Below are 25,826 nucleotides of genomic sequence, written 5' to 3' on the forward strand. Positions count from 1 at the left end.
TTTTCACTTTGCAGCAATCTTGCAGATGTATAAATTCTTCATATCTGCTGTTTCAGAAAAGAACAAAAAATCTGCAAGGGACAAATATCCTACAGGCAGCCTCTTCTCTTGCTATGGAATATCTCCATCTAGTCATACAGGCCTTAAAACTGATTAATTTTCACTACCATGTTAATGAATGAAATTCTTCACAAAAATTGTTCAAAAATCATTTAGGAAAATGTAATGCTACAAAATTTGGAGTATGTGGCATTTCGGTTTCAAACCATACTACTTTACCTACAGTTTCCTCAGCCAGCAGTAAATAAAAAATAACATTACCAGAATGAAATGGTTCTGCCCTTCCCCCGGTTGTCTTTCAGCACCCAGCCAGCATTTGCCAACTCTAATTAATTTACTTCTCAAGTAAACTGTACTCTGAATGTAAGAATGACTGACTCCTGAACATCTGACCCCTTCCTGTACTGACTGGCAGTTTCTTATGAGGGTAACATTTTGAATTTGATGATCTTCAATTATATGTAACACACATCATTCTCGTTTCTTAATTTTACATTAAATCATATATTTCAGCCAGTGATCAATATGTTTCCTTGTAAAGTATTATTTCTATACTTTTTAACCTAATAATTTTTAGCTATTGTTGATGTGAGACTGGATGTGTCTTGAAAACCTCTCTTACAACTTTGATAAGTGCTTGACATACAAACTGCACATAACCTCTGATGAGGAGATAAAAAATTCTGGATGCTTTTCTCAAATGCTGTAGCCCTCATCACTGGAATGACCCTGCAACCTCAACATGATACCCCATGATAAATGAGCGGTAGTTTTCCTCTGCAGACCTTCCATCTACTGAACTCTTCAAACAGCTGATAGCATACTCTGCTAACTCACCGAAGGGTAAACACTCAGTGATTTCTAGTGTTGACAGTACAGAACAAGAAAGAGAAAGTGCTGACTTAGCTAATGACATTCACTGAACTCATGGTTTTCATTAGTAAGTATAACATACAGCTGTAAACATCACATAAGCAAATGTTTCAAAATGAAGTAAAGTAACACTACTAAAGTTGTAACACAAATAATAATATGAGAACTGCATGTAAAATAATGTTGGGAAGTTGCACATAAACACCAAGACTGGAAAGTGAAACAGATCATCCAGGACTCGCGGTGATTTAACGTACACATTTCATGCAATGCTTTACTGTTCACATTTGTTTTATTTAAACATAAAACTCTATTTTCTTATAATACTGCCTCATAACTGTAAAACAACACTTTTCTTCCTGCAGCTGTCTTGTTTCCTTCTTCCCAGGCTGTATGACCATCAAGATGTTATATACAAGGGAGCTCACCGATAATTCTGAACATTTGGGAAGAGAGCTATATAAGCAGTGAGATTTTTTTCATTTGCTATTTTCATTATCCGAAGCACAATTAATAGCCAGTATTTAAAACATATGTTAGATTAAATAATACTGATGGGATAGGGATATCTTTCTCATAAATGCCTGGAAAATGAAAACTCAATGCAAAAGAGGCTAACAAATCCATACATCATACCAAGTCAAACATTATTGCAATGTGTATAAAATATTGTTATATACAAACGATACAATATGTGCTGCCACTGAAAGGTTGTACTTCATCTAATCTTGTCAACAGCAGTTCTGAGATCAGATAAAAGTAAAATAATGGTGTGCCAATTCAGGACAGAAAGAGATAAAAACACTACCTCAGTACTTTACATGATATTTACATTATAGGACTAAATGCTTTATGTTGCTATATAAATATCAAAGTAGGTTTGTAGTACCTTCCAGTAGGCATCAGGCTGGTAGTTTCTGATAAAAACTTCAACAAACTGCAAAAAAGATAATCATAAAAATAAAATACTAGTTATCACAAGATTGTAGGGCAGCAATTGTTTTAACCGTACAGGCACATCACCTAATTCTGTGCTTCTGTGCAGCAACATTTTCAAAGCATTAAATCTCAGTAGAGATCATTTATGCAAACACACATAAGGTGCTGTTTCTTGTAGGTTCACATAACCCCATAAAATAGAACTGGTAAAAACATAAAATTTAAATGGTACAGAATTCAGTCAGGACTTATAATGTCCAAAATGTCTGTGTAGTGACTGGTTTCATACACACATACGCATGAGCGCATGCATACACATACACACACACACACACACACACATACACTACAGGTTGACTTTGGGAAAGAATGTGCTCAGCCATGTAGATCACCATAGCCATCCCCACCACATTCCAGTAGTGAACACGAATGTGATGAGGGAAACAGTTGACACCAGGGCTTACTGTAAAACTGCCATAACAGCACCCGCATCATAACAAGGATCAGGGGTCGGAGTAACCATCAGATAATAGGGAGAAAGTTTAAAAGGGCTGTGCCAGAACCACCATTACTATGAGGATGGGGTGGAATGCACACGCAAACAGTGCCAGTCTGCACCATTACTGTGGGGATAGAGGGATACACTAGATAACATGGAATGGCGCCCTAAAGCACAAAACAGCAGAACAGGGATGTGGGGGGACACCAGACACTCTCAAGTGCAGTAATAGCACCAACCGCAGTATGGGGATTAGGGGGATAGAGGGACCAGTAGACAATGAGGGAATACATTGCTATAGTGGCACCAACATTACTATGAGATTCAAGAATGAGAGAAACCACTAGACATGAGGGAATACTCCTTAGAGTGACCTAAGGCACATACAGCATGCCAGCAATTGTGGTAAACCAACAACAGGCAACAGGGCTTACACTCAACTGCTGTAATGATGCCAACAGTAGTGCAAGGTGGGGGGGACCACTAGATCAAAATGTCTGACTCTCTAAAGTGCCATAATAGCACCAACATTGCAACAAGGATTGGAGAGTGCAGGAATACACTAGAACACCAGTGCCTAAGTCATATATGCCGTAATAGTACTAAAGTATTACGAGGTGGCGGGGAACCACAGGAGAGTAGGGACAGGTACAGGGACTGTAGTGTGTGTGTGTGTGTGTGTGTGTGTGTGTGTGTGTGTGTGTGTGTGTGTGTGTGTGTGTGTGTGTGTGTGTGTATACATGATAGTGTACATGTATTTGAAAGATTGACTGGAAGGGAGATTCCTCTGCTTACGTGAGCAGCAGGGTACTACAGTGACATGCAGATCAGCAGTAGTACCTACTAGTACCTGTGAGTCAGAAGTCATGCAGATTAGATGATAATAAGGTCTTACTTAGTCACAGCCTGCATGTTCCTGAATTGCAAACAGGCACTTTCTGCTGGAAGGGCCTTTAATGAATTCCCTGGGTAGTTTTTTGCAGGTAGCAAGCCCCCTGCACCTCCCCACACCCTGTACTAATTATATATACTAACTCAGAGACTGTACAATATCAGAGAATGGGTATATTCCTCAACCCTGAGAGCTGTGAGATCTCACACATCTGGTGACCATGTGCTTAGCTGACCAAACTGTGTCAGCTAAACAGCTGTTGACTAAAAGTAGATTTGACCTAATTTACTGTCTATATATACATTCACACACACACACACACACACACAATATATATATATATATATATATATATATATATATATATGTGTGTGTGTGTGTATACACACACACACACACACACACACACACACACATACACACACACACGCACACATAAATAGGTAGACAGATAAAATGCAACTGTGTAGATATATGTATATATATATATATATATATATATATATATATATATATATATGTATATTAATGTGCTAAAAATAGTGAGAATGATTCAGGGCTATCACAGGTCTTAGGTAAGAGACATACAGCTCTGACTGCTGAGTACAAGTTTATAGGGCTGTAGGATGTCACTTGTGCTCTGTGATCAGTTGTCCACCAAATAAATAATGTGATGTGTATATGAAAGATTAAGAACTCTTACTGTCGATGCTTGCAATTAAGATCAAAGGGAAGAATACAGGAATGTTATGACTTCCTTGTCCCTGGATGAGATACCATTACTTATGAGGTGAGCCATGTAGAAAGCTTTCTGTAAAACGGAAGCAACATGGTGGCTGTCAACCTAGGTGCCCAAATCCCTCACGACTGATTGCGTGCTTAGGACATTGTTATTAATGTGATAATTTTTGGGGACATCACTCTCCACAAAGGGGATGATGATGCATTTTTTTGGTATTCAGCTTGAGGCCATGCTTCTGGCACCAGTCATTTGTTTGAGTGAGACCCTCTTGGAGGATGTCTACATCACTAGGGGAATTGATGACAGCACCCAGCTTCCAGTTATGTGCAAACTTGGTCAGCCATAGCCCACTGGTTTTGGCCTGTACCTCTGAAAAGTATATCCCAAATAACAGAGGTCCCAAGACTGATCCCTGGGGTACACTGCTCATTACAGGTCTACTGCTTGAGGTGGCTTCCCCTATTTTGACTAGGTGGGTTCTATCAGTGAGCCAGTTAGCTACCCATCTGGTAACACATGGATTGATGCCTAGTTGAGAGAGTTTATCAATTATGCCTGAGTGGGGAATAGTGTCGAAGGCTTTGGCCAGGTCAAGGTAGGCGGTGTACACCATCTTCCCCTCGTCCATGACTTTAGTGACTGTCTCAAAGAAGTTGACCAAATTTAACAGTCATGACCTCCCCTTGACAAAGCCAAACTGTGTGGGACTGAATGTTTGGAGGATGCTAATGCCTTGTTATTGAGGTCCATGATAATTCATCCCATGGCCTTTCAGATCAGGCTAGTTAGGCTGATGGGTCTATAATTTCCCAGATCACTGTACACTACACCTTTGTGCAAAGGGATGACAGTGGCTGTCCTCCACTCAGCTGGGATAAAGCTGGTACTCAAGCTTTGGTTGAATAGGGTGCCTAATGGTGCTGCAAGTTCCTGCTGGGTTCATGTAGGATGCAGCCTGAGATGTTATCAGGTCCCATGGAGGCTGTATGTTTTACCTTTGAGAGACCAGTGATGACCTGTTCCTTAGATATAAGGGGAAGGGGGCAGGTACTGGGAATGTCCTGGTTTACTGATGGGGGGACAGAGGGGTTACATTTTCACTGAATCTGTCAGTCAGCAAATTTGCTATATCTACGGCATTTGTATATGTGGTTTCCTTGATGACTAGTTCTGAACAGATCTGAGTGCTTCCTTTGAGAGTGTGGACATATGTGAAGAAGGCCTTATGATTGTCTCTAGTAGATGTGGCCAATCTGGACTCGAAGTTTGCTTTGGAAGGATTTCACTAGTGCTCTTATATGCTTGTTCAGGCTAAGGAGAGATTGCTTCCAACTGGGCACCTGCTCCTTCTTGGTCCTGGACAGCAATTTTTTCTGTTTGTTGTAGAGTTTATTTATTGCAGATATCCACCAGACAGGTTTACTCTTCCTTGCGGAGGATGATTTAGTCCTGTCGGGTATTCCTGATTCCATGCATGTATATAAATGCTCGTATAATGCTTTGGTATAGTTTTGGATACTGGCGCCAGTTCCTAGAGAGGGGGAGGGGGCTGTGAAGCTGTTTATACCATCCCACAGGAGGCTGTAATCAGCTTTGGAGAAGTTTCCATGTTTGACCCTAGTTAAAGGGGGGTCTGGGGAGATGGTGACTTCGAAAGTGACCACTTTATGGTCAGATCTTACCAGGGAGGATGATACTGCAGAGATGCTGCAGTGGTTACCAATGTTGGTTAATACCAAGTCCAAGATATTATCACCTTTTTGTGGGGGTATCAACTAGCTGTTCCAAAGCATTTGCATTGACAAAATCGAGGAATCTCTGGCCATTTGTGTTCTGGCATGAGCAGTTCTTCCAGTCTATGTTTGGGTAAAGTCACCCAAGATCAGGTAAAGGGTTGAATCTTGATAGGTTTGAAGAGGTCCAGATAGGTGGATTGGGCATCTTGAGTCAGATTTGGGGGCCAGTAGCTAGCTATGATTTGTATAGGGGTCTTGTCAATGTCTAACTTCACCTGGAGTGTCTCCTGTGCGTCATACTGTTTGACCAGCCTGCAGATGTGCATGTCTTTAACATATATTGAAACTCCACCTCCTTTGGCTTTACTGCACACCTCTGTGGAAGCTCTAGTTGTATATGCCAGGTCAAGTAAATGCCAAAGGGGGCATTGTACTCAATTAATGATGTTACGAGGCCAGAGTACAGTGGAAGAATAACATGTTTGGACCTAGATGCCATACCCTTGGTTATAAGCTGTGCAACATAATATGATTTCCTTACTACTGCAGGCACATGATGGTCAATGATCAAGCTTTGTCTACATTTTTTCCCAAATGCTGGACTACTGGGTCTACACTAAGGAGTGTATTATCAATGCAGCAGTTTGTGTGGTTGGCTGTGTTACCAAAAGATACTATTTTGCACTTCTTGGCATTGAGTTTAAAACTGTGATCATGGTACCAGTTATCTGCTTGTGTCAGGCCTTCTTGGAGGGTATTTATATCTTGAAGGGATTCAATGACTGCACCTTATTTGCAACCATTTGTGAACTTGGTCAGCCAGTAGCCTTTGATGTTAGCCTTGACTGCAGAGAAGGAGATATCAAACAGGAACAGTCCCGGCACTGAGCCTTAAGGTACTCCACCAGTGACTGGCCTTTTTGTGAAGGTAGACTCGTCTATCATAACTTCTTGGGTCCTGTCTGTGAGCCAGTAGGCTATCCAGTCGGTGATGCAAGGGTTACTATTGAATTCAGTGAGCATGTTTATAATGTCCAAGTGGGGTATTGTGTCAAATGTTTTGCCAGGTTGAGGTAGGTAGTGGGTATCATCTTGGCCTCATCCACTGCTTTGATGACCATCTCAAAGAAGTCCACCAGACTGAGTAGGCATGAACTGTCCTTATCAAAACCAAGTTAAGTTGAATCTAGTGTCTATACCTTTCCTGTGTTGTCATTTAACATATCCATGATTATTTTTTCCATGGTTTTTACATATCACAGTAGTCAGTTTTATGGGTATATAGTGCTCAGTTCTATGGATAGCCCACCCTTGTGCAGTGGGATAACAGCTGCAGTTCTCCATTCATCTGGCACAAAGCCTGTTTGGAGGCTGTGGTTAAATAGTGATTGTAGTGGGCCCAATAGATCATGTTTCATGCTATTAAGGAGGCACCCCAGGATATTATTGGAGTCCATGGATGCAGAGTTCTTGGCCTTGGAGACTGCCTTGAGGACCAGTTCCCTAGTGATAGTTGGGGAAGTTATGGTTCTGGGAATTTCCTGAGGGGGGTATCTGGGGGGAGGGGAGTAAAATTGGAGCTAAATTCATCAGCCAGTTAATTTGCTACATCTTCTGGCTCGGTACAGGTGGCTCTATTTACAACTAATTCAGTACACTGTCATGCATTTCCTTTGAAGATGCGAACATAGCTGAAGAAAATGTTGTGAATGTACTAGGACTGAGAGGCTATTTTTATCTCAAATTTGGCTTTGGTAGACTTGGCAAGCTCTCCGGGTTTCTTATTTAAACTGAGAAGGGAGTTTTTACTTTGCTGGTCATTGCACCAACTAATTTTGTATTGATTTTTAGATTCAACCAAGATGGCTTGTTTGCTTTAATTAGTCTTGTGCTTCTTACAGGTGGGTCCAGCTGTCTCTATACAGATGTTAATATGATTATACAGGGTTTCCATGAACAATTACACACAGGCAACAGTCATCTCATTATTTGGGTGGGAGCCTGGAATTTTGCCAAAGTATCACTTAATATAAGTAAGTTTGCCTTAGAGTAATTCCTAAATGTTCCAGGTTTATCTAGGTTACAGGTTTTATTTTTATTTCAAAGGAGCTAGCTTTATAATCCAACCTGACCAGTGAGGACAAACATTGGGGATGATGCAACTTGCTCCCATGTTTATGAGGACCAGATCAAGGATGTTTGTTCCCCTGATAGGTGTAAGGACAAACTGGTCCATGATATTTATGTTACAAAGTCCAGGAATCTCTGGGCATGCATATTAAATGTTACTGCTTGATGCCAGGATTCTTAACAAGAAACTCCACCACCTGCAGGCTTTTCTTGTCCAGTCTCTTCATATAGTCCAGTGAGGTATGTCTCAAATCTTTTACATCCACATTAACTACAACTGAGCCATACTGGTACTTATGGTTATATGACCTCACTGTATGTATAATCTGTTGGATCCTGTCCCCTGACAGGCAACTGACTGTGACTCTCTCTTTACTCTGCCAGGTGAGTGGGACACCTGTGTCGCACAATGGCATCCCAAATGACCAAAATACTGGGATGAAGAGTAAATCTGAAATAATAATAAATACCAGCATCTCATTGCCAAGCAACTAAGGAAATAGTACAGAAGATTCTTAAACTTGGAGGCCATAGAAAAATCACAAAGTGTATAGAATAGTCCCATTGTATTTGTGCCTAAGCTGAAAGGGTTTATAAAGTTCTACAATAACTTCAGAAAATTAAATAGCATATCTAAATTTGATTTGTATTTCATGTTTCAAGTGAATGAACTGAAAAGTTGAGAAAGGGTATGTTTCTGTCCATTATGGATATAAACAAAGACTGTTGGCAAATTCCACTTGCCCCACAAGCTTAAAATGGCATTTTCCACACCTGATGGACACTTTCTGGAATGAGTCCTGCCTTTTGGTCTCCACAGAACACCTGCAACATTCCAGAGGCTGGTGAATAAAATTCTTCAATTCCATGCAAGATATGTAGCAGCTTATTTGAATGACATATTAATAGTTTCTAACACTTGGGAAATATACCAATCAAGCTCTTAGAGCGAGAAATCTGGACAAAGCCACAAATAATGGGAGGACAAAGGATCAAAAATAGTGACAAGTTTTAAATATTGCTCTTACAAACCTAAAAAAGTTAATAGAATAGCAGGTTTTGCATTACCATGAATTTTCTGAAAGGTACAATGTCTGAAACTCAAATATCTGTCTTTATTTTCTGACTTCAATCTTCAATGATTTGCCAGAAGACCACAATTTCATGAAAAACGGACCAAAACTATGAGGCAAAAACCTGGACATTCTGCCAAAATCTGTACAGTTAGAGGTATGCAGGGAAAGCTTTCTCCCAAAAGTTCAAGCAGCATTAGATTCCCTGTATCAAGATTGACTGACTGCTAACCTCGTTAAGCGCAAATTAAGCAGTTGAAGAAGACATCTATTTGAATTATGTGTAACAGACTGAGTAAAAGTGAAACCACAGTCTGAGAAAGTTTTAGTAGTACAAAATTTGCCCACAACTACTAAGAAACAGGTTAAGGATTATTTAGCCCTGGCTAGTTATTTTCATAAATGCTTTCATTCGGTTTCCCCCGACTGATTTGACCAAGGGTAAGACTCTGTTGATGGTTAAGTGGGTAACTGAAACAGAGCAAGCCTTTAAACAAAGATGTACTGTTTGTACAAGAGTTGGGAGGGTGGCCTAATCGTTAAGGTGTTTGCCTTACAAACACAAGGTGCAGGGTTTGAGTCTCACAAGGGATAATTGGCTAAGCTTGCAAGGGCAGTTAGCTTAGCACTAATCTATGAATGCTAATATAACATATTTTGTTCAAGCAATTCTTAGTGCACACAGAAGCCTGTGAGGAAGGCATAAGCCCACTCATGTCTCAGGTTATAGGTGGGGATAAGCACCCCATCTGTGGCATAAGTGGAAAATGTACCAATGCTGATAGATGTTATTTAGCTATTGAGACAGATAATGCATTGCCATTAAAGAGGCCCTCACCACTCTAAAATACTTCTTGTTGAGGATGAATTTATATTACTGACATCTGATCTTGCCCATCTGCAATGGCTGTAGAGGCAGAAAGACTGCAATCAAAAACTGTCATGGCAGACTTTGACCCTCCAGCCTTTCCAGATCAACCACTATCCTGGCTGAGGTTACTTAAATGCAGATAAGCTGTTTCAGGCTTGCAACTCATCAAGCAGGGCTGGAACCAGCTTGAAGCAAGCATGAAAACCATCTCCATACCAATTAATATGTAACATATGACCCTAAAATGTCCTTGAGGAAGTAGATTTTGTATCCTCTAGGACTATAGAGGATTGCCTGCAGTGTCCATGATGTTTAGTGTAAAGACAGAAGGCAGAACTGAGAAGAGGCAGAGAGGCTGCCTAAGGCTGGGAGTTCTGAAGTGGAAGAGAAGTTTTTACTGTGTGTAAGAGTTCCATAATGAAAGAGAAATTCCTACTGTGAATAAATACTGCAAAACCCACTGAAAAGCTACTGAGATTTCATATAGTGCAGGGTAGACAGAAAAAAAGAGAGAGAGAGCGAGAGAAGGCTATTAGCTCAAATATCTTTGTGAATTGATAAATAAGGTACTGTTTGATTTAACAACTGTTTTATCCTTAGATTGAAAGACTTAACCCAAGCATTTTGTTGTATTTCTTTATGACTGTGTTGTTTTCAAATTACATTTTATCTTGGCTGAATGATGCATATTTTAATTTGGAAAAGAAAAGAAAATTATGCATGTTACTGGAATGTAAAGCTCAGTTATTTTTGATTAAAACTGGAATGCTTCTCTACTGCCATGGGAAATGCTACTCTACATCTCTGTCTATCCACATATATATATATATATATATATATATATATATATATATATATATATATATATGAATCTACTTTATATTGTCGAAAAAACACTTATGCGAAATTCACAACTTTGCTGAAACGGCATGTTATCGATCACCCGGAATATCACAATTTCAGTCCAGAAAACTAATCACTGGACTAACATGGTGAACTTTGCCCTTTTCTTTGCTATATTGCAATCTCGGAGTTGGTATATTTAGTTAGGGGGTGTAGTGGGGTGGGGGGGACAGCCCCCTCACATGGGGGGGGTGGGGAGTGAAGCCTCCCACATGGGTGGGATTGATTTGCTTTGGTTTGTTTTTTCTGTGTTGGTAGGCAAGTGGTTCACTTCCCAGAGTGAAATTGCAATGTTCCAGGTGTTCGATAACATGCTGTTTCAGCAAAGTGGTTTTGACGTTGTGAATTTCACTTAAGTGGTTTTTCGACAATATAAAGTAGATACATATACACATATATGTATGGATGTATGTGTTTTATCAAGCTAGTATTCAGTGTGAATCATGGCTCAGTGAAAATCGTTCATCAATTCCTGATCCACTGATCCACTGGAGATGGATGAAACAGGGTGAGTGTTGAATTTACCCTCTACAGGACCCATATTAAAGCCTGTCCCTGAGCTTTGCTGGATCATGAGTCAATATACTTGGTTTGTTGAGCTGCGTTTCAAAGTGGGCTGGCTCAGCTAACTGACTTACACCCTTTCTCTCCCTATATATATATATATATATATATATATATATATATATATATATATATATATATATATAGATATGTGTGTGTGTGTGTGTGTGTGTGTGTGTATCACACATTAGAATTCTTTGAATTTTAATATATTTTCAAAAGGCTTCCTGCCGATGTATAAGGGCAGCAAATATCAGTGTACTTTGGTTAGTATAGTTACCTTTTGGGGAATTTTGCAGATAGCAGCATAAAAATACACAGTATTTCACACTTAATCAGTACTAAAAGAGGTCATTGGTTGAACTGGTGTGCTTTGCTCAGATTACTTTTTTCCTTTAGCACTCAGTTTTACCAGCTTTGCACTGCACAAATTTATCTGTTTGATGTAACTTTCCAGATAACACAACACCTCATCGTTTAATTATTGTACTCCAAAGCCATTACTTTACTGCTGTTCATTATAGTTGACTGTATAATGTGCTGTCACTTTAATTTTGTACTTTGCATGTAAAGTGAGTGACTTCAAGCACTTTAATTAATATGCTGAAATCTTCTTCAAAAATATAGAAGGCACCATCCAGGCCTTTTCCTAGCTTCCCACTATGCTAACTTCCCCAGGGAAATACTAATATTTGAGACCTGCATTCTTCTTCTGCATCTCACCTTTTTTTGTGCTTTTGAGTGCATAGGACTGAAGGGCTTCTCCAAATTCTGCTGAATGATAGGAATGCTGCTTTTCTGTTTCCCAAAGTAGGATATTTTTTACTGAAATATGATAATTCTCAGAACAGACAATGCCCCCAACCAGTGCAAAGTAGGGTTGCCACCTTTTCAAATGGCCAAAGTGGGACATTTTCGGGACAAACATCAGATTTTACAGGCCAGCACATACCCACGGTCAGTACAAAGGATAGAACTTAACTTTTTTGCCTAAATAAAAGCTTATTCTTGTAGCATTTTAGTTGCTTATTCTGTTTCTTATAACATTTAGGTCTTTTAGATACAGAATAATTGTTTTATGCAACTATTACATAAAATATAGGACATACTTATGTCCTACAATCTCAGGACATTTGCCATTTTTAATATTTTTTGTCAGGACACAAATGCCTAAAGAGGGACTGTCCCTCGCAAAGTGGGACAGGTGGTAACCCTAGTGCAAAGGGTGGTTTTCACTGTCAGAATTAACAAACAATGTTGGAGAATCTTAGTTGTTTTTTGTTGTTTTATCATTTTGCAGTAATTTCTGTTTGATATCTTAGCCTTCTGTAGTATTCAGACAAAATCTGGGAAATGTTATTTCTACTAATATACCAGAACACAATTTCAAAACAAGCAATTATCCACATCAGTTCTGCCTTGCAGAATGAGGCAGAGATGATTACCCTTCTGACGAGTCTCATGATGTGAATATTTCAGCCCCTTTTTCTAACTTTAACAACATCCACAGTCAATGTGGCTAGATCATTGTGTCCATATCCTTGCTCATGTCAGACTTCAGCCTTCTTTTTCCAAGTGGAATAGACAACAGTTACTTAGGTTTGTGAAGTGTGAGACCAGTGCGAATTTAACACATATACTGCTATGCTTTTAAATTTTTTTCCAGTCATCAAACTCTTCTAGTGACAGAGTCCGCTAAGAATAATAGCTCCCTCCAGCATCTCTCAGAGCTCCCTTTCTTTCCTTACCCTATCCATTTCTTCCTTCTCCAGAATCCTTTATTCATACACTCTTTTGATTTAAATTCTTCCTTCACTGAGTCATTATCACATCTTTTCTATCTTCGCACCAATCCACCCTTGCTCCAAATTAATTTCTACTTTCATTTCCTGTACTGCTTTGCCATTTCTCAAAACAGTTTAGTCTGTCACCACATCTACCTTTTTAATTCCCGTGACAGTACTACAAGACCACGCTGTCACATTACTCTTCTTTCAACACATTACTTTTATGTCAGCCTTTGCCTTTTCCTACTCTCTACTTCAATATCTGCCCCTTATTGTCACTGGCTGGCAATCATTTCCTTCTCAGTCTGCACTGCATAGATTCCAAGCTCAGCTAAATTTAAGGTTTTCTCTTTTATTTGGCTTCAAGATCCTTTCCAACATTTTCTTTCCATCTTAGCTGCTGTCAACCAAAACCCCTTTGTCTTACTTAAGCTGCCCCTGACTCATATTTTTTCCTACCTTTAGATGTCCACAGTTTTTACATCTCCTCCAACTTTCTCAGTCACCATCATACTTTGTAGACTTTCACTCACCACTGGGCCCTCAAGCAAAATACAAAAAACTGTAAGCTTTATGTCTAAATCAACTTCCCCATTCCAGACATCTGTAGCCTTTGAGTGATATTTTACTGAAACTGATAAATGTTTGTCCAGCCTCTAAACAAATACCACTATCCATTTAATCTGCACAGAACCATACCTCTTAACTGTTCCTGATTTTGCAGAATGTCTGGGATTTTGAGTGATATTTTTGGTCTGTTCCTAGTAAACTGTGTGTTTTTTCTGACAAATCATTGAGGATTGTATCCACTAAATAATTAACTTTCATTTGAGTTTCAGAATTCATTTCCTTCAGAAAATGCAAATGAATGTGAAATCTGTTATGCTGCCAATATTCCAAGCATAAGAGCAACACTGAAAATGTATTCCTAATTTTGAGTCTTTGCCCAATTCTTGAGAGAAAAGAGACTAGCTGGCATAATGATTAAGGTTTTCAACTCACATGCACAAGGTTCAATCCTGACCTCCAGCCAATGCTTGTGTGGAGTTTGTATGCCCCTCCCCCCCGTGTTTCTGTGGGGCTCCTCCCACTTCCCAAAAACATGCAGACTGCTTCTACCTCAAACTCACTCAAGAATGGAACTGAGAGCAGCAGCACAGTCTCTAGATTGTGCTTGTAGGATGAAGAGTTGTATAGACCCACTGCTTTGGACATCAACTGTGGTTCCCATTATCCTCCAGATAAGAGAACATGGATCACAGATTGCTCACTGTCAAGGCTAGCCATTTGACTGTGTAAATTTGGCTCTAGGTGGTTTGGTTGTATTAATTAATGTTGACAAAAATGATTATGGATATTTGCCTGTGATAAGTGGATTGAGGACCCAGCCTAGTTCAACCTATGCCAGGGACCCATGCTAATGGTGGGAGGTGTGCATGTGCCCTACTGGCTGATTGGTGCCCAGCTCTGTTGTTGAAAAGCTGAACATAAAACCAAGCAACCTGCCAAACATGAACTAAGAACTGATACTTTTAATGTAGGTTCATTGACAGGATGCAGCTTGGAAGTGAATGACATGATGGTAAGGAGGAGGCTAGAAATCCTATGTATCCAGGAGACAAGATAAAAGAGCAGTGCAGCAAAGCCACTTGGCTTGGAATCCAGAGTCCACTATTCAAGAGGAGGGCAGACTAGAAATAGTGTGGGGATTATGGTGATAGAGAGGCTACAGAAGACAGTAAGAAATGTCACTGGAATTAGTAACAGACTTATGGCAATCAGACTCTAGTGTATGGATAGGGCACTATTCATAATCTCAGCTTATGCCCCACAGCAGGGTTGTGACAATAAGGAAAAGAGTGCAGTTACAGGGCCTACTAGATAAAGCAGGACAAGAGGGATTGTTGTTGATAATGGATGACTTGAATGCACATATTGGGATATGATATGAGGAATGCCTGGGTCCACATGGGTGGGGCAACAGCAATAAAGGATGAGAGGCTATTCTAGACTTCAGTCTGGTAAATGGCTTGATAGTGACCAACACATGGTTCAGTAAAAAAGACAGTCACAAGATCACATACCAGAGTGGCCAACATACAACTCAGGTAGACTTCTTACCAGTAAGGAAATGGCAATGGAAAAGAATCTACAATTGCAAAGTCATCCCCAGTATAACAGTCAGCTTGCAGCATAAACCACAGGTTGCCACAATCAGCTGCAAGCAGTGGTCAGACAAGGCTATAAGGTCAACAGAGACTAAACTGAAGACCTAGAAGCTGGCTGGAGAGAAATCACAGGGGTTCAATGAATTACTCGGGGCTCTAGCACCTCAGGATGAAAAGGAAATAGGTGGATTTAAAGAAGAATTGCAGTGCCTCAAAGCACTATGTGTGTGGACTATAGAACAGATATGTGGCTGAGCCAGGTATGGAAATGAGGTACATAAGGAAAGTTGGTGGTGGAATGCAGAAGTCCAGGAAGCCAACAAAAGAAAGAAGGAGTACAGGAAAAAGCAGGAGACAGAAAAGATGAACCAGGCTAAGAAGGAATACTGGTTGGATAATAAAAAGGCTAAGAGAGGAGTTGAAATAGCAAAGAGCAAGGCATAAGATGTGCTCTAACATCTTCTGGAAAGTGACTCAGTAAGGGGCACAAAGAAACTCTATCAGGTTGCAAGGCAAAGACAGAGTGATAAAGAATATAGTCAGACACCCTTCATAGGGGATGCCATTAATGACCTGCTCACCAGTCCACAGGACATCAAAGGCAGATGGAAGAAGTATTTTCACCAGCTTCTAAATGAAGAAAACTACACAGAAGCTGTACTACCCCAGACACAGCCTACAATGAAAGAAGAGGAGAAACCCATCCTTGAAGTAGTAAAAACACCACTAAGGAAAATGAAGTCATGGAAAGCAGCAGCCTCAGATGAGGTCTAAGCAGATGTGATCAGGCTGTTGGGTGTGATAGGGAAAATGGCTTCTGAGGGTACTCATAGCACCATGGAGAGGAAGGCATATCCCAGATGACTGGAGAATAAGCATAATAGTGCCTGTGTCCAAAAACAAAGGAGATATTCACAACTGTGGGCAGTACAGAGGTCTCAGACTACAATCACATTGCATGAAATGTCTGGAGAGGGTGATTGATAAATGAATACTCAGAGTAGCAGAATGTAAGATGGAAGATGATCAGTTCTGGTATGTAGCAGGATGCAGCACAACTAATCCTATGTTTAAATTGAGGCAGAAACTAGAGATGAGGAAAGAGTCCAACTAGGCATTCCTAGTCTCAGAGAAAGCATATGACAAGGTCCCAAAAGCTGATTTGGGCAGTTCTGCAGTGATTCAAAGCCCCTAAAACATTGGTAGAATTAGTAAAGGCTATGTACAAGGACCCAATGACTCAAGTACAAACACCGCTTGGTCTCACGGTGGGGTTCGCAGTGGAAGTGTGTGCTCATCAGGGTTCAACTCTAAGCCCACCACTATTCATACTAGTGACTGACTGCATTAACAAACAGGTCAGAGGGAACAGCTCAACAAAGTTTCTGTATGCAGACGATGTTGCATTACAGGTACACTAAGCAAGAACTTCAGCAAAAGACAGGGGAATGAAATGTAAAACTTAAGCCACATGGGATGAAACTGAGAACAAAATAAGACAGCTGCAATGCCAGCAAATGGAGGAATCAAAAGTAGCTGAGAATTGAGATGGAAGGGAAAATTATGGAAATGGTTAACATTATCAAGTTTCTGGCAGGGGTGGTTAAGGAGAAGGGAAGTCTGAATGAGGAGGTCAAAGCTAGAGGGGCTGCAGCCAACTGACACAGAGTGTCAGGGGTAGTATATTACAGAAGATGCCAAAGAAGCTGAAAAATAAGATGAACAAAGCAGCAGTGTGACCAGTACTACTGCATGGCACACAATTATGGGCAGCAAAGGCAGAGCAACTGAGAAAGCTAGAGGTGATGCAGATGAAGTGCCTGTGGGTGACAGGGTGCACACTTTGGGACAAATGAAGAAATGAGACACCAGAGTAGAAGCCAAAATAACTACAATTGTAGAAAGGTCAAAAAGAACAGATGCTGGTGAAGAAGATTTGGGATAAACAGGAAGAAGGCAAGAGGAAATGAGGGTATCCAGGACAGAGGTCGATGGATAGTGTAAGAGAAGACCTACAACCATCAGACATTACTGTTGAAGAAGGTAGAAGAGATGCACTGAATTGAGAGTGATGGCAACAGTCGACACAGCACCCCAACCCCATGCAAAAAAATGGGAAAAAAGGGGTTTGGGTTTGATGAGGAGGAGGATGATGATGATGGTGGTGAAGACACTGAGATGTATGCATTGACCTGTCCATCACTGGACTGTGTACCATTTCTTCCTGCTAAATAAATGTGGAGCATAGACTTGGAAGAGTTAACAAAAATCTTATCTGATACAGCACATATAGATGATGATTTGTTTTGCTTGAGGTATGTTTCTTATCCCTCTTCTGAGGCCACACTAATAGAGACACTCAACAGCCCTGTCAAAATAATTGTAGCCTCAGCTAAATAAATCGCTAATAATAATTAATCTGGTCATGAGTAATGAAACCCTATGTGTATCAATAGTCGTCATAGCACCATTACAGACAGCATAATTACATTTGTTTTCTATCACCAGTACAATGTCAAGTAGGAAAATTAAATACAACTTTATTAAAAAAATCCTAGTGAAGCTCCTAATTACTTTTGCAGCACCAATTTTAGCAGCAGCCACAGCCAAGAAAAAGGAAAAAAAAATGGATTCTAAAAACAAAACTTTTTATGTTTGGGCAATCTTTTGGATGAGCTGTCTTGGCTTTCATATTTTAACTATTGATTTTGATATATCTGAATTAATACTAATCATGTGACTCCTTTCAGAACATTTTTGGTTCCTTTCCTGGTCATGCAGGTCCACAGTTATTTTCCAGATCCTTTGCCTAAGCAGGGAAAGAAGAAGTAGCCAAAGAAAAAAAATGGAGTACATTGTACATCTGTGCCTTTGCTGTTTGGAACCCAAGGTTAATAGGATGTGGAGTCTACTAAGCGTTTGGCTGCCTTTTATTTTTTCTCCTATGTGCCATCCTTTCATTCTGGGGGCAGACTGAAAAACAATTTATGCTCAGGGCAAGGTACTACCCTGAGTTTGGAAGGAGTTTTCAAACACAGGCAGTTCCAAAAGAAGCCATGCATGCTTTCTCAGACAATGTATGCAAAATAAGGAAGCATGTAGGCTTTCTTGAGCGGGATGCAATGGGTATGTTATTTTCAAAGTGCCACACAATGATTTGAGGTTATGCAGAAGTTCTTCTGCTATGCATGGGCACTCTATTGGGGTCTGTAGGCAGGACCTATTCCATTCTTTGAAAACAGATGACGTTTTCTCTCCCTGATCACATCTTATTATATGTGCTGGAACTTCTATGTAGTGCCTTGCCCCCCCCAGCTGCAGCCTTTTCACTTCACATACCCATTACTCTATTCTTCAGTGTTGGTTATTAAAACTGTTAATCAGCAAAATATTTCTCTTTGTTACATCCCCAAAGCAATGACAGGATACTTATAAGCATTCAATGTCTTCTGTCTCAATGCCTATCTGTGGTTCACGGTTATGTTCACTGGCCTCTGCCCTAGACATCTGTGTGCATTCTGTGTTACAGAGTTTCAGCAACTGCCCATATATGCACTAGCACCACTGGTGCAGATGGCTAAGGTCTTGACTATTTATCCAGGTACTCCAATTACTCCCACATTCCAAAGACATGCAATAGGCAGACTGGCACTTCTAAATTGTCCATGGGTGTGAGTGTAGTATCTGTGATACAGAAGAAAAGCCTGGCAATCTGCTTTCAATCTGTCTTTGGCTAAAAAACTCTGTGAATTGTGGTGGTTGTCCATGGAGTGGCTGAAGGAGTTGGATGTGACTCAACTACATAAATGGGTGGATGGATGGATTGATGGATGACCCAAGTTCTATTAGCAATGGAGCACCTGTTGGAACTGTCATGGGGAAGGAAAGTCAAAATGAGGCTTAGCCTTGTGACCTCTCTTCAGACAGAGAATTGGCAGCTTGTGTCCACACATGCCTTTTATGGTTGAATACCTGGTATAGACCAGAGATCACAAGATGTCTGCACCCTAGAAAGGGGGTCAGAGCCATCTCATTATGTTTCACATAGAGGACTGGCTATACATCAGAAAGGCCCTAGACATGAACAGACATTCACAGAGGAGGGGAGGAGACGGCTTAAAGTAAAATCCTCATCTCCCAACCTGCAAATGATGGCTTCCATTCTCATTTTACTTACCTCTTGTCCCAGGAAACAAATGGGCTGAAGAGTTCTCATTTTAAGGTTCATGTAGCAGCCAGGAGGCAGGGATCAATGGTCAGTGTAGGTACTAAGCCAAAGGGTCAGTGTGGGTACTAAGCCAAAAAAAAGTCTATATATGCCATGCATGCATAACGTAGTTCATTAACACTGAATGATATGGAATCAAATCAACAGGAAATGGCATTACAGTACTCTGTTGGGGCAGCATACATAGGCTGCATTCCATGCTGTGGTAGACTGACCCCATCTCTTACAACTGATGCTTGTTGTAGATATCCCTCTCTCTCTTACTCAGAATAGCAAGAATATCATGGTGCAGAAGCTCCACAGTGCTACCCCAATTCTTTGGAAACCGAAAATATAGAGATATAAGTATCAGCAGTCCTCAGACTGCATGCAAACCTGCCCAAAAGCTGCAGCACTATTATATGGAGCAAAGCAGCAAGCTCTTCTGTTCCCCACAAGGAAGGCATGTTACTAAATACATTCACCGAGACCTAAGAACATTCTTTTAATCATATGACTTGTTCAGAGTCACAAACTATGAATGTGAAGGTGGGGAGAACTGAACTCAATACTCCATAAAAGCTTGAGATGTGCAATGAAATACTACTGCAGCAAATGTCTGGCTTGTAGAAACACATATATTTAACTATCAGTAAATAGCCTAGGTTCTCTGGTTCAGTTCTCAGCTGGAGTGCCTTCTCAGGAGAGTCTGCAGATATTCTTTGTGTTCGTGTGGGTTTTTCTGGGTGATCTGGTTTCCCGCCACATTGCAAAAACATGCAGTAGGTAAGTCAGGGGACCTAAATTGTCCATAGGTAGGTGTGAGTGTGCATGCATGAGATATGAAAGAAAGACCTGACAACCTACTTTAATTTCCCCCTTTGCCTTGTAAACTCTGTGGATAGAGGTGGTTGTCTGTGGACTCTCACTAAAAGTCAGCTGCAACTCATGAGAGAGAGAGTTGGGGCTATTTCTCAAAAGCAATATTAAATAATTCTAAAAAAGATGCTAAACACTAACACAGCATTTTATAATATGTCTTTACTGGAAGGAAAAATATGCAAAATGAGCAAAAGAGGGGGATTCTGCACCTTATGGCATCTTACATGCACATATAAGTTCGATCTTCCTTCGGGTCACTCACAGTCAAAAAATCAGCCTGAAACTACATATATATATATATATATATATATATATATATATATATATATATATATATATATATATATATAGGTTCATAGGTAGGCACTAGGCTATCGGCCCAAGGGGCCAAGTAAGCCTAGCCAACAAGGTTCCCTGTCTTACTCCACCCAAGAAAGTTATTTTCCTGTGTCCTTGTCGAGCAGAACCACAGAAGTGATCCCTGGGGTGTATTTGCTATTTCCCATCCACTCATCAAGATTTTTCTTGAAGAGTGGTAATGAGGAACTTTGCTCGACATAGATGGGTAGATTGTTCCAGAGTATGGGAAGTCTCTGGGACAAGAATCTATCCCTCCAGCATGTCCTGTTTATTGTGGTGACAAGGTTTAGGTCCCTAGAGCATGTAGCTCGGAGGGATTGTGATTTCTTTAGGTGTAGTATGTTCAACAGCTCTGGGTTTGACATAGCTTTATATGTTAGGCAAAAATCACCTTGGAGTAGGCTATATGCTACAGACTAAAGCTGGAGTTTTTTGAGACGGTCAGTGTAGGGCATCTGTTTGAAGCCAGTAATCCTCTTTGTGAGGTACTTCTGTGGCCTTTCCAGTTGCTGCAGATGTCTTTTGAGGTACATTCCAAAAGGAGCATTGTACTCTATAATGGGTCTAATGAGTGTCAAGTAGAGGTGAACAATGACCTCTTTTTTCCTGGATGAGAACCCTTTAGTGATGAGGTGTGCCACATAGAAGGATTTCCTGACTACTGTGGCGATGTGATTATCAAAGGAGAGACTACTGTCCACCTGGGTCCCAAGGTCTCTTATCACACATTCGGCGTTAAGTAGACTGCCACCTATGTGGTAGTTCAGGGATACAGAGTTTTTACCAAAGGGGATGACAATGTACTTTTTGGCATTGAGCTTGAGGCCATGGCTCTGACACCAGGCATCTGTCTCAGTGAGGCCCTTCTGTAGGATGTCCACATCATTTGGGGACTCAACTATGGCTCCTAGTTTGCAGTCATCTGCGAACTTCATTAGCCAAAGGCCTTCTGTGTTAGCCTGTACTTCACAGAAGTAGATACCAAACAGGAGAGGTTTCTGGACTGAACCCTGTAGTACTCCACTTGTCACTGGTTTGAAGTCAGATTTGGAGTCTGCAACTTTTACAGTGTGGGTTCTGTCAGTGAGCCAGTTGGCAACCCATCTTGTGACGTAGGGATTTATACCTAGTTTGATGAGTTTAGCAATAATTCCAGAATGGGGGATGGTGTCAAAAGCCTTGGTGAGGTCAAGATAGGCTGTGTGAACCACCTTACCCTTGACTACAGCTTTAGTGACTGCCTCAATGAAGTCGATCAGGTTCAGGAGGCATGATCTGCCTTTCACAAACCCAAACTGGGTGGGATCCAGAGTTTGGAGGTTACCAATGTCTTTGTTTATGAGTTCCATGATGATACGTTCCATGGCCTTACAGACCAGGCTTGTCAGGCTAATAAGGCAATAGTTTCCGGGATCAGTGGTGGCTCCCCCTTTGTGGAGTGGGATAACTGTTGCTGTGCACCATTCAGTGGGCATAAAGCTTGATGTGAGGCTATGATTGAACATGGTGCTTAGGTGTGGAGCCATTTCATTCTGAAATTCGTGTAAAACACAGCCTGGGAAGTTGTCCAGTCCCGTGGATGCTGTGTTTTTGGCTTTAGAGAGTGCAGCTTTTACCTGCGTAGTTGTGATTACAGGGACTCTGCATTCTTCCTGTATAGATATGGACCCTTTAGGGGGTGAGACGGGGGTAAAGTTAGCACTGAACCTCTCTGCCAGGATGTTGGCAATATCAGTTGGTTCTGTAATTTTCATGCTGTTGTGCTATAACTCAGAGCAGATCTGGATGTTGTCATTGAGATTCTTGACATAGCTATGGAATGCTTTGTGGTTGTCCCTAGAATCAGTGGCGATTTTGTTTTCGTAGCTAGGTTTGGAGGATCTTATAAGGGGATCTCAGCTTCTTACTGAGGCTGACCAGGTAGCTCCTCCATTCATGGGATTTTACCCGCTTTTGCAACAGTTTCTTCCTTCTGTTGTAGAGTTTGTTTATGGCAGGGGACCACTAGATTGGCTTCCTTTTTCTGGAGGATAGCGTCTTGGTTCTGTTTGGGATAGCATGATCCATGCACTCATGTAAGTGCTTATAGAGTGCATTTGTGTAGGATTCAACAGTCGTAACTGTATTGTCCATCTGCATGGGTGTCATGAAGTTCGCCACTTCTGTCTTAAGAAGCATGAAGCTGGCTTTGGAGAAATTTCCTTAATGGGGGGTGGGGTGGAATGTGGATATCTAGGGTGATTAGCTTATGGTCGGATCTGACCAACGAGGAGTTGACTTCAGGTGTGGAACACCAGTCACTCATGTTGGTAATGACTTGGTCTAGGACATTGTTGGCCCTAGTGGGGGTGTGGATAAGTTGATCCAGGGCATTGGAATTTATGAATTCCAGAAAGCATTGAGCAAAGGAGTTGGTACATCAGTAGTTTTCCCAGTTAATGGTGGAGTAGTTGAAATCGCCCATTATGAGGGTGTTTGGTTGAAAAAAAAATATATATATATATATATATATATATATATATGGGTCTACCTGAAAACGCCGAATTCGCAGAATGCTGACAACAAGAACACCGACACCGAAAGATCGACAATGGAGAAGACCGACAGTTGAGAATCCCGACTCTGAGAACACTGACATTTTAAGGTAAATGTGTGATAGGGACGGACGTTAGGGTCAGGGTGTGGGTAAGGTAAGTATGTGATAGTGACGGACGTTAGGGTAGGGTGCGGGTCAGGTAAGTGTGCGATAGTGATGGAGTTCAGGTTTATGGGTGGGTTAAGTAAGTTAGGGTTAGGGTGCGGGTAAGGTAAGTGTGCGATAGTGATGGACTTGAGGGTTAGGGGCGGATTAAGTGAGTTAGGATTAGGGTGCGGGTAAGGTAAGTGTGTGATAGTGACGGACCTTAGGGTTAGGTTTGGGTTAAGGTTAGTGCATAGATAGTTGTGTATGTAAGGTTTAGTCTAGGTTTGTAAGGTTTTTGGTGTGCTTGTGTTGTGTGTGCGTTTTTTTCGGGAAAGGTATTTGTTTTGTTGATTGTCGGGATTTTGGTTTGTCGGGCATGTCAAGTTTCGTGTTTTTGAACTTTTTTTTTTCGTGTCAGTTATTTAATTGTCAGTGTTTTGGTGTGTCGGTGTTATCAGGTAGACCTATATATATATATATATATATATATATATATATATATATATATATATATATATATATATATAAAATATTTTTCTTAAAGAAGTTTTCAAGAAGTGGATCCCCCAAGCACACCCATATTATTAAACTCAACTATAAACCTAATGCAGCACAGAGATAATGTGCAGGTTCCCTGAGCTAGCCATCTTAGAAACCCTCAGCTGCATGGGTTCCATTCAAGTTAATATCACCCGAAGAAAACTCCTCTGACAAAGCATATAACTATCTACTTTAACAGTGTGCACAGTGTATTGTGTCTCTTAAAAAAAATCAACTATATATGTATAATTATTTCACAAAATACATTTCTTAGAATAAGAAAAGACAAAACAAAATGGTCAAACATTGAATTGTCATCCATGATGACAATATCAGTCTCAACAAAAAGCTGAGATCCCTTATCAAATCCTCTAAAGCCAGCTATGAAGGCAGAATTGCGGCTGACACCAAAAACAACCACAAAGCCTTCTATAGCTATATCAAAAACCTAAAAGGCAATACCCAGATTTGCTCTGAGTTATTGCACAATGGCACCCCTATACTGAGCCAACAGATATAGCCAACTAATGGCTGACAGATTCAGTGCCAACTTTACCCCTGTCTCCCCATCCAAAAGCCCTATTGCAATACCAGAAGAAAGCCAGGTACCTACCATTTCTGTGGCACAGGTAAAAGCTGCATTGTCCAAAGCCAAGAATACAGCATCCATGGGACTTGATAATATCCCTGGATGTGTCCTACATGAGCTACAAAATGAACTGGCACCACATCTGTGTGCCCTGTTCAATAACAGCCTCACCTCAGGCTATGTCCCTAACGAATGGTGCACTGCTACATTCATCCCACTCCATAAAGGGGGAGCAACTACAGATCCTGGGAACTATGGCCCGTTAGTCTGACAAGTCTGACATGCAAAGCTATGAAGGGCATCATCATGGACCTGCTTAACAAAGATATAGGCAATCTACAAACTCTTGACCCCACACAGTTTGGCTTTGTCCAGGGGAGATCCTGCCTGCTGAACCTGGTTGACTTCTCCGAAGCAGTCACCAAGGCTGTGGATGAGGGTAAGGCAATGCATACAGCCTACCTCGACCTGGCCAAAGCCTCTGATACCATTCCCCACTCAGGTATCATTGATAAACTCACCAAACTAGGCATCAATCCTTACATCACTAGGTGGGTTGCAAATTGGCTCACAGACAGGACACACAGACTGAAAGTTGCGGATTCCAAGTCAGACTGTCAATCAGTCATGAGTGGAGTCCCACAGGGCTCGGTCCTAGGCCCTCTCCTGTTTGGCATCTACTTCTCAGAAGTCCAGGCCAACACAGAAGTACTCTGGCTGACCAAGTTCACTGATGACTGCAAGCTAGGAGTCATTATCAACTCCCCAAGTGATGCAGACATCCTACAAAAGGGCCTCTCTGAGACCAAAGACTGGTATCAGAACTATGGCCTGAAGCTTAATGCCAAAAAAAGCATTATCATCCCCTTTGGAAAAAACTCAGTTCCCATGAATTACCACATTGATGGGAGCCCACTGAACACTGAAGGGGCCCATAAGAGATCTGGGCACCCAGGTCGACAGCCACCTCACCTTTGCCCACCACATTGCCACTGTTGTCAGAAAGTCCTTCTATGTGGCACATCTTATAACCAAAGGTTTTGCATCCAGGGAGAATGAGGTCATCATTCATCTCTACGCATTCCTCATAAGATGAGTCATCGAATATAATGCCCCATTTGGCATGTACCTGACCAGACACCTACAACAGCTGGAGATGCCACAAAAGTACCTCACAAAAAGGATCTTAGGCCTTAAATACATGTCCTACAAGGACAGACTCAAGAAACTTTAGCTGTTCTCAGTTTCTTATTGTCTACTTAGAGGTGATACCTGCTTGACTTACAAAGCCATGTCCAGCCCAGCCCTACTTGAAATGCTGCACCTAA

This window comes from Protopterus annectens, chromosome 17.part0 (genome assembly GCF_019279795.1).
Source record: "Protopterus annectens isolate FY-2018-M chromosome 17.part0, PAN1.0, whole genome shotgun sequence".
In the NCBI taxonomy this organism is placed as follows: Eukaryota; Metazoa; Chordata; order Ceratodontiformes; family Protopteridae; genus Protopterus; species Protopterus annectens.